Consider the following 16,130-nt stretch of genomic DNA (forward strand, 5'->3'; position numbering starts at 1 on the left):
TTACAGGCACCTGCCACCATGCCTGGCTAATTTTGTATTTTAGTAGAGACAGAGTTTCATCATGTTGGTCAAGCTGATCTCGAACTCCTGACCTCAGGTGATCCACCCGCCTCCGCCTCCCAAAGTGCTGGGATTACAAGCGTGAGCCACTGTGCCTGGCCACTACATTTCCTTTATCAAGTCTACCATTGATGGGCATTTAGGTTGATTCCATGTCTTTGCTATTGTGAATGTGCTGCAGTGAACATACGCATGAATGTGCCTTTATTGTTTTGGGTATATACCCAGTAGTGGGATTGCTGGGTCAAATGGTATTTCAGTTTTTAGTTCTTTGAGGAATTGCCACACTGTCTTTCACAATTTAACTCCCACCAGCAGTGTATAAGCATTGCCTTTTCTCCACGACCTTGCCTAATGCTAGCAATTTTTGACAGTGTTTCATAAAAATCTCCTTTCATATACTAAGTGAATTTATATGAAGTGATCAACAGAGGAATTGATCAATAAGCTTCCCTCTAAAATGTACTTCTTGAATTAACTTTCTCTCATAGCCTATTCTACTGACATCTTCTCTTTAACTTATTAGTGTTCTCAAGTCTTTGCCCATCTTTAAAAAAATCGCATTCCTTCAACCATGCTAGCTATAGTCTGCTTTCCCTATTACTCTTTCCCTTTGCCAAACTTCTTTAAAGATTAGTCTGCATTTCCACACCTCCCATTTGCTTCCTTGAAATTTAGAAATACTTTAAGCAAACAAAAAAGGGTAAAGAATAATATAATAAAAACCCATGTACCTACAACTCAGTTTATTAGAAACTGACATTTTGGCTGGGCACGGTGGCTTATGCCTGTAATCCCAGCATTTTGGGAGGCCGAGGCGGGTGGATCGCCTGAGGTCGGGCGTTTGAGACCAGCCTGACCAACATGAAGAAACCCCGTCTCTATTTAAAATACAAAATCAGCCGGGTGTGGTGGCACATGCCTGTAATCCCAGCTACTCGGGAGGCTGAGGCAGGAGAATTGCTTGAACCCGGGAGGCAGAGGTTGTGGTGAGTCAAGATCGTGCCATTGCACTCCAGTCTGAGCAACAAGAGCGAAACTCCATCTCAAAACAAAACAAAACAAAACACAGCTGACATTTTGTCAAATTTCTTTCTTATTTTTTAAAGAAGTAAAACATTGATAGAGTAAGCATTATGTGTACCTATCCCATCCCCATCCCTCTTCCTCCTTCCCCAGAGGTAGTCACTATTCAGACTTTGGTATTTCTCAATTCCATATATGTAATAACTAGTTGACCTCTGCAGCATTTGATCCTATTCATTTTTTTCTACCTTAGAACTTCACCTCCCTTAGTTTCGACACCACTGTCTCCTTAGTGCTCTGAATCTCTCTCTTGACTGACAGTCTACACACTACACAAGATGTGAGTAATGATTCCCAATGAATCATTCTTACCAGAACGCATACCTTCGGTATTGGTCATGTGATTTGCTTTGGACAACAGGATATCTACAGATGTGATGCAAACAGAGGCTTGAAAAGCACTTGTACATTAAGGCTTGCCCTCTTGAAATGCTGCCACCACACGAACAGGTCCAAACCTTCTGGAGAGGCCACTGTGGGCACTGTGGCTAATAGTCTGCCAACTGCCAGATGTGTGAGTGAGGTCATCTTAGGTCATCCAGCCCCCACCAACTTGACAGCTGACTGCCACAGAGAGCCTAGGCAAGACCAAGAGAAGAAATGCCCAACTGAGTCTACACTCAGAATTTAATCATCTACAGAATTTTGAGCAAATCAAATAAATGAAGCCAGTGCAGTGGCTCACTCCTGTCATCCCAGCACTTTGGGAGGCCAAGGTGGGAGGATCGCTTGAACTCAGGAGTTCAAGACCAGCCTGGGCAACATAGCAAGACTTCGTCTCTACAAAAAAATAAAAAATAAAAAATTGGCCGGGCGCGGTGGCTCAAGCCTGTAATCCCAGCACTTTGGGAGGCCGAGACGGGCGGATCACGAGGTCAGGAGATCGAGACCATCCTGACGAACACGGTGAAACCCCGTCTCTACTAAAAATACAAAAAAAAAAACTAGCCGGGCGAGGTGGCGGGCCCCTGTAGTCCCAGCTACTCGGGAGGCTGAGGCAGGAGAATGGCGTAAACCCGGGAGGCGGAGCTTGCAGTGAGCTGAGATCCGGCCACTGCACTCCAGCCCGGGCGACAGAGCGAGACTCCGCCTCAAAAAAAAAATAAAAATAAAAATAAAAATAAAAATAAAAAATTAGCTGGGCAAGGTGACGCACGTCTGTGGTCTCAGCTACTCGAGAGGCTGAGGTGGGAGGATTGCTTGAGCCCAGGAGGTCGAGGCTGCAGTGAGCAGTGATCATGCCACTGCACTCCAGCCTGCGTGACAGAACAAGATCCTGTCTCTAAATGTACATACATAAAACGTTGTTTTAAGTGACTAAGTTTTGGTGTGGTTTAGTTTTATATCCATAATATCATATTATACATATTACATCACAACTTGGTTTTTTTGTTTCTTCATATTGAGATCTTTCCATGTTTACACCTATAGCTATAGTTCATTCATTTTAAACTAACTTGAACAAAGAGTCCTTTCATATGAATATACCATCATTTCTTTATTCATTCATTCACTTACTAATGGACATTTGTGTTTCCAGTTTCTCACTACTACAAGCAATATTGCAATGCACACTCTTATATGGGTCCTTTTGTACTAGGAATGGAATTACTTAGTTGAGAGGTAGATATCTTCAACTTTACTATATAGTAATGAGCCACATAACTATATTTTGGTCAACGACAGACTACATATACAATGATGGTCCCATAAAATTATATTACCATTATTTTACTGTATCTTTTTTATGTTTAAATATAAATGTATCTAAACATAGTTACACAGATACTTACCATGTGTTACAATTGTCTACAGTATTAAATGTAGTAACATGCTGTACAGGTTTGTAGCCTAGGAGCAATAGGCTATGTCATATAGCCTAGATGTGTAGTGAGCTATACCACCTAGGTTTGTGTAAATACACTGTGATGTTTGCAAAAGGAACAAATTGTCTAGCAATGCATTTCTTAGAAGGTATCCCCGTCACTAACCAACACCTAACTGTATATGCCCAGCTGCTTTCCAAGAAGGTTGTACACGTCTTCAATCCCTTATCTACAATTTTGAAATCTGAAAATTGTCTGAAAATCAAAAGTATTTTTCATGAGTTTGACTTTTTTCACTTTGTTTATGGTGTTTTGGTATTTTTTACTACTTACAATTTTTTCAAGGTTATCAATAATTTTCTTTACGGTTGTGCTTGCCTTACTCTTCCAGCCACTATAAACTGGTTTCTGAACCATACCATTCCAATTATACTGCTCAAGAGGTCACCAATTGTGCTTAAAAGCCAAATTTCATGAGCATTTTCAAGTATAATGAAATAACTAGTTGACCTCTGCAGCATTTGATCCTATTCAACTTTTTCTACCTTAGAACTTTCACCTCCCTTAGCTTTGATACCACTATCTCCTTAGCACTTTCAATCTTACTCTCGACCAACGGTCTACACACTATTAGTGGGATGCAGCACTGTGCAGTGGGATTCAGAGTTTTCATTAAAACTACCAAGAATCCATGTGCTGTCATGTCCATCTGTGTGATGTGCTATGTGTGGTAGGTATGACGTCATGAAAAACTTACTGTGCAAAAATATTGAGTGTTTCAATTAAGGATTTATTAAGGTAAAAATATATTAATGAGTAATTTCCAAATGAATTCGATACAACAATGATGTGACATTAATGCCAATGAACTCAGGGCAAAAAGAACTTAGGAGATAAATTATGTATATGCTACCCCCTACACTAATTGTTACATGTTCACTTCTTTGTTTCTCTCTAAGTGCCTATGTGTCACTTAGACTAGCATATAGTTAGCTGCTGATTGATGTGTATCTTCTCCAAAAGGTAAATTTAGTCACAACATTCTCAATCCAAGCACGAAATAAAGGTCAGATACTGCAAAGAAAAACACCTTATTGTGCAATATTTTACAAACAGCATAGTAATACTTGTTTTAGGCAAGTATCATCAATGAATGCTAGAACTAGTGGGTGAAAGTTTGATGAGAAACAAGATAATCTTTTTTTTTTTTTTTTTTTTTTTTTTTTTTTTTTTTTTTTTTGAGACGGAGTCTCGCTCTGTCGCCCAGGCTGGAGTGCAGTGGCCGGATCTCAGCTCACTGCAAGCTCCGCCTCCCGGGTTCACGCCATTCTCCTGCCTCAGCCTCCCGAGTAGCTGGGACTACAGGCGCCCGCCAGGTCGCCCGGCTAGTTTTTTGTATTTTTAGTAGAGACGGGGTTTCACCGTGTTAGCCAGGATGGTCTCGATCTCCTGACCTCGTGATCCGCCCGTCTCGGCCTCCCAAAGTGCTGGGATTACAGGTTTGAGCCACCGCGCCCGGCCGAGAAACAAGATATTCTTAAAATATCTTCCTCAAAGGTATTTATTACTTGCAAAGGGAAGAATAGTACCTTGAGAATGTAGAAAACTGGCAGATCTTTCTTTAACCAACTCGTGATCAACATTAATATCACCAGCAATGGCACAAATAAATATTATGTGCCTCCTGATATTATGCACTGAGAAGGACACAAATTACTTCTGTCATATTCCTACTGAAAATGCTTAACTTGAATTAAATTGCATAGAAATATCAGACAAACCCAAAATGAGGGACATTCTAAAAAAACCTGACCTATGTTCTTCAAAAATATTAATGCCATGAATGACAAAGAAAGGCTAAGGAATATGTTCCAGACTAAAGGAAACTAAAGTTGGTGGTTTCCCAAAATGTTAAATATAGAATTACCCAGCAATTCCAGTCCTAGGTATATGCCCAAGAGATTGAAAACAAATAATCAAACAAAACCTTGAAAACATATGTTCGTAGAAGCACTATTCACAGTAGTGAAAAGGTAGAAACAACCCAAATGTCCATCAATGGTTAACTGGATAAACAAAATGTAGTGTATCCACACAATGGAATATTTTTCAGCCAGAAAATGGTTGAAGTAATGCCAAATGTGGATGAACTTTGAAAATACATGCTAAGTCAAAGAAGTCAGACACAAAAGACCACATATTGGATGATTTCATTTACATGAAATGTCCAGAATAAACAAATCCACAAAGACAGAAAGCACATTGGTGGTTGCCAGGGGCTTGGGAGAAAGCAGGACAAATTACATGTATTTTTTTTTTTACAGAGACAGGGTCTTGCTGTGTCACCCAGGCTGTAGTACAGCGGTGTGATCATGGCTCACTGCAGCCTTGAACTCCCGGGGTCAATTGATCCTCCCAGCTCAGCCTCCCAAGTAGACTACAGGCATGCACCACCACACCTGGCTAATTTTTGTATTTTTTGTTTTGTTTTTATTTAACTTGTATTTTAAGTTCAGGGTACATGTGCAAACTCATGGGAGTTTGTTGTACAGGTTATTTTATCACCCAGGTATTAAGCCTAGTACCCATTAGTTATTTTTCCTGATCCTCTCTCTCCTCTCACCCTCCAATAGTCTTCAGTGTGTGTTGTTCCCCTCTATGAGTCCATGTGTTCTCATCATTCAGCTCCCGCTTATAAGTGAAAACATGCGGTATTTGGTTTTCTGTTACTGCATTAGTTTGCTAAGGATAATGGTCTACAGCTCCATCCATGCTCCTACAAAGGACATGATCTCATTCTTTTTTGTGGCTATATAGTATTCCATAGTGTATACACACCACATTTTCCTTATCCAGTCTACCATTGATGGGCATTTAGGTTGATTCCATGTCTTTGCTACTGTGATTTGGTTACAATGAACCTAAGTGTGTATGTCTTTAAAACAGAATGGTTTATATTCCTTTGGGTATATACCCAATAATGAGATTGCTGGGTCAAATGGTATTTCTGTTTTTAGGTCTTTGAGGAATTGCCACACAATCTTCCACAATGATTGAACTAATTGACACTCCCACCAGCAGTATATGTGTTCCTTTTTCTCCGCAACCTTGCCAGCATCTGTCATTTTTTGACTTTTTAATAGTAGCCTGATGTGAGATGGTAACTCATTGTGGTTTTGACTTGCATTTTTGTAATGATCAGTGATGCTGAGCTTTTTTCATATTTTTGTTGGCCACATGTATGTTTTCTTTTGAAACATGTCTGTTTATGACCTTTGTGGGGTTTTGCCATTTTGCCCACCAACCCAAGTCCCACCTCTTCAGTATGCTTTAAAAAAAAAAAAAAAAAAAAAAGTATTGTAACCTTGAAAGTACAATGTATCTCAAACTATAGATAGCTCTCAAAGTACCTAGCATAGCACTGTGCATAAAGAACCCAAATAAGTGCTTTCCCAAACTGATGCATATATAAATTAACAAGAACAAAATTCCGATTATTTAATGAACATAATTTCAATCTCCTTCACTGGCTCCTCATTCTCTGCTCACTTCTTAAATACTATTGTAAAAGTGGGGCTTATATTAATACCTACCTCATGTAAGGTTGTTGTGAGAATTGAATGAGTAAGTACATATAAAGCATTTAGTATAGTGCCTGCCACATAGCAGGTGTTCAGTAAATGTTAGAAATTATTATATCGCTGTCACTTTTCCCCAAACTTTTGTTATTGCCTGTAGTCTCATTCTTGGTTAATGGTCTTGCCACTGACCTAGGCTCCTAAACCTATTTTCATGCCATTTAATGGCTTCAATCCCTTCTTAACTCCTCTCACACTCCCCATAGTCACTTAGTCACCAAAGGCCTATTGATCCTTCTTTAAAAATACCTCCAGCCTCCTGGGCTACAGAGCGAGACTCTGTCTCAAAAAAAAAAAAAAAAAAAAAAAACCTCTCTGGGCTGGGCACAATGGCTCATGCCTGCAATCCCAGCACTTTGGGAGGCTGAGGTGGGCGGATCACCTGAGGTCAGGAGTTCAAGACCAGCCTGGCCAAAATGGTGAAACCCTGTCTCTACTAAAAATTTTAAAAAATTAGCCAGGCATGGTAGCATGCGCCTGTAATCCCAGCTACTCGGGAGGCTGAGGCAAGGCAGGAGAATCACTTGAACCCAGGAGGCAGAGGTTGCAGTGAGCCAGGATCACACCATTGCACTCCAGCCTGGGCAATAGAGCAAGAATCCATCTCAAAAAACAAACAAACAAGAAAACGTCTCTGAATATATCACCTGCTCTCTTTTGTTCAGGCCCTCATTTCTCCCTTGAGAATACCAATGTCCTTCTAGTCTCCCTACCTCTGGCCTTTCCCCCGCCCAGTCTTCTTTATACTGTAACCATCCATCTAAAACACAGTTTACTCTCCCCTTGAGAGCGCCTCAGCAGCTACCAGTTATTCACATAGTTTGGCATGCAAGGCTCTTCTGTGCTCTGACCACTGCCTACCTATCCAACTTTACCTTCTATCCAATTCTTTTTTTTTTTTTTTTTGAGACGGAGTCTCGCCCTGTCGCCCAAGCTGGAGTGCAGTGGCTGGATCTCAGCTCACTGCAAGCTCAGCCTCCCGGGTTTACGCCATTCTCCTGCCTCAGCCTCCCGAGTAGCTGGGATTACAGGCGCCTGCCACCTCGCCCGGCTAGTTTTTTGTATTTTTTAGTAGAGACGGGGTTTCAGCGTGTTCGCCAGAATGGTCTCAATCTCCTGACCTCGTGATCCGCCCGTCTCGGCCTCCCAAAGTGCTGGGATTACAGGCTTGAGCCACCGCGCCCGGCCCCAATTCTTTGTTCTATACCTATAGTTCAATTATACCAGTCTATTTTCAGTTATAAGAATGGGCCATACTGTTTCACCCCAGCATAACTGGGTAGTTTAAATTCTTCTTCCTGAAATATCCTTCCTAACTTTGCGCATTTGGTAAATATTTATTCATTCCCTGTTTCCATTTAATTACCTTCTCTGTGAAGATGTCTCAAATCTCACTCTCCATTGTTATACTTTATCACATTTTATGCTTGTTTCCCCTGCTACTAGATTGCTCTTATTCCTGAAGAGCAAAAGCCATGTCTTATTCATATATTTACTCTCAATGTGTTGCATAGTATCTAGCACATAGTGTGTTGGGAGGGGATGGTTAGTTAATGACTAAATAAACCTCCTCTCTGGCCTTATTTCCTACTATCCTACTGGTTCGATGGATATACATAGCATTTTCTAGCCTCTCTGCTTTGCTGCTGCCAATCTCTGTGCCTACAATGTTTTCCACTACTTCATCTCAACCTACTGAAAACCTGTTTTCTGTGGGGCAGGTGATTCTCATCTCCTGTTGCTACCTTTTCTGATCACCATGGCTAAAAATGATCTCTTTCTTATCCTGATCTCTATTACACGGTGAGATCTTAGGATCAACAAGATCCAAAGATCAATAAGATTTTAGGATCGATAAGATCCAAAGATCAATAATATCTACTCTCTGCCCTCAAGAACTCACTGTCTACCATGGGGGTCCTTAAGCTAGGACAGTGGTTCTTGAGGCCTAGTGAATAAAATAATTACCTGGTGGGATTGTTCAAGATATTTGAGGCCTACCCTCAAAAGATTCTGATTCAGTAACTCAGGTTGCTTTATAAACAAGCATTCCTAGTGATTCTAATGCAGGTGAAGAGTCTGTGCATGTCCTTTGGGAAGTTCATGAACCTCACGAACAACTGTGTAAATATATACATATATGTGTATTTTTCTAGACAGAGTCCACAGTTTGTAGTACATCATCTATGACCTCTAAAAAAGTTTAAAAGCCACTGATCAAATGGGAAATAGATATGTTAACTGACAGGTTACAAAACAATTCAGCTAAGTGACAGAAGAGAAATATGAATAAAGTGCTGTGCGAATATAGATCAGAAAGCAACTAAGTGTCCCAGAAAAAGCTAAGAAAAGCTTCATGTGAGGGTAACGTTTTATTTTATTTATTATTTATTTAATTTTGTTTTTAGAGACAGGATCTCACTCTGTTGCCCAGGCTGGAGTATAGTGGCACAATCATATCATATGAAATCATACGATTTCATATAGTGAAATCATAGTTCACTGCAGCCTCAAAGTCCTGGGCTCAAGAGGTCCTCTACCTCAGCCTCTCAAATAGCTGCAACTACAGGTGTGCACCACCACAGCCAGCTAATTTTTTTTTTTTTTTTTTTCAGAGATGAAGGTCTCACTGCCTTGCCAAGCTGGTCTTAAACTCCTGGCCTCAAGTGATCCTCCTGCCACAGCCTCCTGGGTAGCTGAGATTACAGGTGTGTTACCAAACCCAACTTAGGTTATTTTAGCAGGATTTTCTAAAGTGATTATAAATTTGCCAAGTGAGTAGAATACTGGTAATTCTAGGCACAGGGAACAGGATATGTAAAGACACAGGGATACAGAAAAGAAGTTTTACTTTCAATATGTCTAGAATATTTGTGAAAGGAGATACATGTGAATAATGAGACTAGAGACACAGGTGGGGCTTTGCATGCCAAGTTAAAGAGTTGCTTTGTTTTGTTTTGTTTTGTTTTTCAGAGACAGGCTGGAGTACAGTGGCGCAATCATAGCTCACTGGAACCTCCAACTCCTAGACTCAAGTGATCCTCCCGTCTCAGCTTCCCAAGGCACTAAAACTAGAGGTGTGCAGTATTTATTTATTTATTTATTTATTTATTTATTTATTTATTTATTTAGTACAGATAGCGTCTCATTCTGTCACCCAGGCTGGTCTCCAACCCCTGGCCTCAACTAATCCTCCTACTTCAGCTTCCCAAAGCGCTGGAATTACAAGCATGAGCCACCACGCCTGGCTTGTTAAAGAGTTTTATTCTGTAAATAACAGAGAGACAAAAGAGTGGTTTTTAAATTAAGGTAAAATTCACCATTTTAACCTCTTTATTTTATTTATTTATTTATTTATTTTAGAGACAGGGTCTTGTTCTATTGCCAAGACTGGAGTACAGTGACACAATCATAGCTTATTGCAGCCTCACACTCCTGGTCACAAGTGATCTTACTGCCTCAGCCTCTCAAGTTGCTGGGATCACAAACCCAAGCCACTGTCCCCGGCTAAGTTTTCTGTTTTTAGTAGAGACGGCGTTTCACCATGTTGGCCAGGCTGGTCTCAAACTCCTGACCTCAAGTGATCCACCAGCCTCAGCCTCCAAAAGTGCTGGGAGTATGGTTGTGAGCCACTGCGCCTGGCCAGGAGATCTATTGTACATCATGATGACTATAGTGGCTTCCAGGGATTGGGAGGAGAGGGAAGAATAGGTGGAGGTGGAGCACTGAGGGTTTTTAGGGCAGTGAAACTATTCTGTATGATACTGTAATGGTAGATACATGTCACTAAACATTTGTTGAAACCCATAGAATGTATAATACCAAGAGTGAACCCTAATGTAAACTTTAGACCTTGGGTGGTAATGATGGCTCATTGACTGTGACAAATATACCACTGTGGTGTGGGATGTTGATAGTAAAAGAGATTGTGCATGTGTGGACAGGAAGTATATGGGAACTCTCTATACTTTCTGCTCAATTTTGCTGTTAATCTAAAACTTCTCTAAAAAATAAAGTGTATGGCCGGAAGCAGTGGCTCACGCCTGTAATCCCAGCACTTTGGGAGGCCGAGGCGGGCAGATCACGGGGTCAGGAGATTGAGACCATCCTGGCTAACACGGTGAAACCCCATCTCCACTAAAAATACAAAAAATTAGCTGGGCATGGTGGTGGACACCTGTAGTCCCAGCTACTCAGGAGGCTGAGGCAGGAGAATAGCATGAACCTGGGAGGTGGAGGTTGCAGTGAGCCAAGATGGCACCACTACACTCTAGCCTGGGCAACAGAGCAAGACTCTGTCTCAAACAAACAAACAAAACACCAGTCCATCCCTTTCCTTGCTATCTAGACTGAGAGGCCTAACTCCTCCTCCTTAACTTTAATAAGCCGTCTAAAGGGCCTCTTTAGTACCTCTTCTTTAGTCTCCCTGTGACGCTTCAACTCCCGGCAGCCTGCTTTACTCTACCCAGACAAATAACCTAATGACTTATATCCAAAAGGTGATCTGAACTGATTAAGGAGGAAACTTTTTTTTCTTAGAGATAGGGTCTCACTATGTTGCCCAGGCTGGCCTCAAACTACTGGTCTCAAGTGATCCTCCCACCCCAGCCTCCTGAGTAGCTGGGACTACAGGTGCATGCTGCTATGCCTAGCTATCTTTTATACTCTACCATCTTCTCTGTTTTAAACTAGCATGGTCTGTCTACCTAACCTGTCCATCGTTTTACTATTTTCCAAAAAATTCAAGATTTGAGTCAAACAAAAACATTAAAAATACTAATGGTAAATACTAAGAATGCTAATGTTGGCTGGGCACGGTGGCTCACGCTTGTAATCCCAGCACTTTGGGAGGCTGAGGCAGGTGGATCACCTGAGGTCAGGAGTTTGAGACCAGCCTGACCAATATGGAGAAACTCCATCTCTACTAAAAATACAAAATTAGCCGGGCATGGTGGCGCATGCCTGTAATCCCAGCTGCTCTGGAGGCTGAGGCAGGAGAATTACTTGAACCCGGGAGGCAGAGGTTGCAGTGAGCCAAGATTGCACCATTGCATTCCAGCCTGGGCAACAAAAGTGAAACTCCGTCTAAAAAATAATAATAATAATAATAATAATGCTAATGTTAAAAGTACTATTCTGGAAGGAAAGTATATTAGTCGGAGTTCTCCAGAGAGACAGAACCAATAGGATACATATAGATAGATATATGAGAGGGAATTTATTAGGGGAATTGGCACACATGATTATAGAGGTTGAGAAATCCCACAACAGGTCATCTGCAAGCTGGAGACCCTGGGATGCTGAGAGTATGGCTCAGTCCAAGTCTGAAGGCCTCAGAAACAGGGAAGCCAATGGCGTGTAACTCTCAGTCTGAGGCCAGAGGCCTGAGAACCGAAGGTTAGGCAGGGAGCACTGGTGTAAGTTCTGGAGTCCAAAGACCGGGGAGACCAGAGTTCTGTTGCCCAAAGCAGGAGACAAATGTATCCCAGCTCCAGCAGATAAATCAACACATTTGCCTTTTTCTCATTTTTTGTTCTGTACAGGTCTCTAACAGATTGGATGATGCCTGCCCACACTAAGGGCAAATCTTCCCCACCTAGTCCACTCAGACTCACACAATCATCTCTTTCGGAAACACCCTCACAGACACACTTTAAAATAATACTTTACCAGGATTCTATGTGTTCCTTAATCCAGTCAAGTTGACATCTAAAATTAACCATCAGAGAAAATATACAGAAGATCTAATTTCTTACAAACTCAAGAAACAAAAGGGAACTACCTTTCTTCAAATGAGCCTAATTTGCATTCATTGCAGCCTGATGTCCAAGAAGCTCTGACCCTTAAACTTCTGTAAGCTGCTTTGACAAGAAATAATTAATTGCATACCTATCTGTGAAGAATAATCCATCACATGATTCAACTTCCATCTCATTAACTCTGCTTTCCACTGCCTAATAATAGTGACTATTGAGCTCTAAGTATGTGCCAGGCATCGTGTTGTGTGGTTTATTTTTTTCATTTAATTCTTACGGTAAGTATCAATCCACTTGATAGATGAAGAAACTGAAGTTTGGAGAAAGTAAATAATATTTCCATGATCAGGCAGCTAGTACATAGGAGAGCCAGGATTCATTCTTTCAACTATTAAATATTAAAGAAATCTTTTTTTGTTGTTAATAAAACTCTTGTGGTTTCATTGTATCATCTGAACAAATCAGTGTCTGGGCAGTGAGGCAGCTGCTTTCTCCTTCCCTTCTTTGGGTTACTAGAGCAACTTCTCCACAGATTTAAAAAAAAAAAAAAAAAAAAAAAAAAAGGACAACCTTTTGCATTACCTCAGTCTTTCCAACGCATGCGCTGGTACAACACAAACTTCTCCCGTCAGAAGCAACTAGTCCAGTGTCCAAACTTCACGCACAACACCTTGGTGGCAGCAGCGCACTGAGCCCACTCCCGCCGCAGCCCTGCTCATTTGTGCATGACATTTGGAGCATCTGGAAGAGTGGGAATAGTATTGGGAAGAGGAGGGATGAGGAAACAGTATGAGTGCCTGGCTGAGAGGAGGTCAACAGAAGTTGTGCAGGGCAAGCCTGAACATGTCATTGCTGAAAGCATCGTTGACGTTCTTTAATAGGAACATCTGGTGGAACCCCATGATGAGGTCTTCATCCGCCTTAAGCTGACCCCACAGCCATGCTGATGATGCAGCCATCTGGCGTGGGCTAATGGTCCTGCACTGTGATGCTGTGCTGGATTTTCTGGAACGGAAGGCTAGACAACTTCTCCACAATGGCAGCTTTCCCCTGGAACTGTTGTCCTTCTCACGTAAGGCATGATGCATCAACGTAAATTGCACCTAATTGGGTTCTATCGTTATCAAATAACTGGTAGTAATGTTGAATGAAGCTGGATCCAACCTGCTCCCAAATTGGCTTGTGTCCCATTCTGGAGCATCACCCGGCCTTGCGGAGACCCGAGGGGCTGGCATGATGGCGGCAATGGAGGCGGCCAAGAAACCTTTAAAATATGATTGGCATCTCTATATAGCCAATATTTCATTAGAAAAGGATAAGTCATCATAATTCAATTTCTATTTATTTAGTTAGTTAGTTAGTTATTGCAGGGACAAGGTCTCACTATGTTGCCCAGGCTGATCTCAAACTCCTAGGCTCAAGTGATCCTCCCACCTCAGTCTCCCAAATTGCAGGGATTATAGGCGCAAACCACCATGCCTGGCCTATAATTAAACTTCTATCCATTTTTAGTATTTTTAGTTTTTTGTGACTTTTTGTTTTTTGACACAGATAGATATTCATAGATATTTTCACTCTACTGCCCCGGCTGGAGTGCAGTGGTGCCATCATAGCTCACTGCAACCTAAAACTCCTGGGCTCAACAAATCCTACAGCCTCAGCCTTCCGAGTTGCTGGGACTACATTAGTGTACCATCATTTCCAGCTAATTAAATTTTTTTTTTAATTTAGAAACAGGGTCTCATTATATTGTCCAGGCTGGTCTCGAACTTCTGACCTCAAGCAATCCTCTCACCTTGGCCTCCCAGAGTGCTAGGATTACAGGTGTGAGTCACCGTGCCTGGCCTTCTATTCATTTTAACTTGAAAGCATACTTTCTTTCTATTTAACCTTGCTTCCTGTAAGCTTCTTCATTTTTGAACTCAAGCCAGGTCCCCACACAGGGTTAGTTCTCCTAGTTCTCAGTTTTTATAATTCATGACTACCACTCTACTGACTGTGTCCATAACCCCCAGGGCCTCCTCTCTGTTTTGCCGCTTGTAACCCAGGCCTTAACTTGTCCTCTAGGGTCTAAGATTCATATCTATATTTTTCCACATTCCTCTTTTTTTGTTCTTTTTCTTTCTTGTTCTTTTCTACAGAGCCGGGGGACTACTCACCTGGCTAAACCAGAATGACACAGATTGCCTCATAAACTGGAATTCTGGCAGCCCGAGAGCACAATATCCCAGGTCACAAATGACAGAGGACTGTACAAGCAATATATTTTTTGTGATTTTTTTTCTGATGGCTGCTAGAATGAAAAATAAAGAAATATTACATCTCTAAGAGTAACCATTAAATTCTTCAATATTATTTCAGAGTAGAAATCAATTTAATAAGTCCCCAGCACAGTGATAAATAATTTTTCTGCTGTTGTCAACCAATATCAAATATAAAGTACTAGTACAGAAACAGCTATAAGGCTCCTTTCCGGCTGATCAGCTCCTCTCCTCCACTCCATTGCCAGCAATTATGCACCTCAGTATCCAACTATTCCAATGTTCTTTTATCCTGTAACAAATGGTAGCCAGAACTCAATATGTGCCAGATTTATCATCACGGCAATCAATATTCTTAGGGTTTCATAACTGGAGCTCTACACCTCTGATTCACTCTCATTTTTGCTTTACATTTTCTCTTCCATGCTTCTAGCTATGTATATTATTTATACAGCGATAAAATTATATCAAATATAGCTAGGGTAATTAAGATGGAACCCTCACACTAAAGCAGATCCCAAGTAGTCCTCTGTATATTGTGGATTGCAAATGGTCCTGGAAAAGAATATAAAAAGGTCATTCCAAAAAGCCAATACATGTTTTTAGAGATGAGTTCTCACTCTGTCACCCAGCCTGGAGTGGAGTGGTACAATCATAGCTCACTGCAGCCTGGAATTCCTGGGCTCAAGTCATCCTACTGCCTCAGTCTCCTGAGTAACTGGGACTATAGGTACACACCACTATGCCCGGCATCAATACATTTTTTTAAGCTCCAATTTTCTAATTACAAATAGACAAAAAATTCATCACAATATACTGGACACAGCCCAAGGAAAAATCTGTTTGATACTAAACTGCATTCTTACCAAAATTATGATCTATAGTCAACTTTAATTCTAGTGGTGGCATTAATAACTTATCACATATACCAATTTCACGCTTGTCATAGTCACAGTATTCCAAAGCTGTCAAATTACTTCCCAGCTACAAATATCAGTTCCCAAATTTCACTGAGATCTAAACAAAACAATTTCAAAAAGTTTCCTTAATTTACTGTCTAGGAAAAAATATATACAATATATTTAAAATTTTTATGTATATATTTATATGTATATATAATATATAAATATATAGCATATATAATATATAAATATATATATTTATATATTATATATGCTATATTATATATATATATATATTTTTTTTTTTTTTTGAGATGGAGTCTCACTCTGTCACCCAGGCTGGAGTGCAGTGGCATTATCACGGCTCACTGCAAGCTCCACCACTCAGGTTCATGCCATTCTCCTGCCTCAGCCTCCCAAATAGCTGTGCGTACAGGCGCCCGCCACCACGCCCGGCTAGTTTTTTGTATTTTTAGTAGAGACGGCGTTTCACCATGTTAGCCAGGATGGTTTCGATCTCTTGACCTCATGATCCACCCGCCTCGGCCTCCCAAAGTGCTGGGATTACAGGCATGAGTCACTGCACCCGGCTGGGAAGAAT

The 16,130-nt window shown here is 41.1% G+C and overlaps 1 pseudogene; it reads right to left on the reverse strand.

Annotated features, from left to right (window-relative positions):
* Positions 1-11,827: 11,827 nt before the first annotated feature.
* Positions 11,828-16,130, reverse strand: part of LOC115898672 — a 41,626-nt pseudogene continuing 37,323 nt past the window's right edge.

Source organism: Rhinopithecus roxellana, chromosome 7, assembly GCF_007565055.1.
Source record: "Rhinopithecus roxellana isolate Shanxi Qingling chromosome 7, ASM756505v1, whole genome shotgun sequence".
Taxonomy (NCBI): domain Eukaryota; kingdom Metazoa; phylum Chordata; class Mammalia; order Primates; family Cercopithecidae; genus Rhinopithecus; species Rhinopithecus roxellana.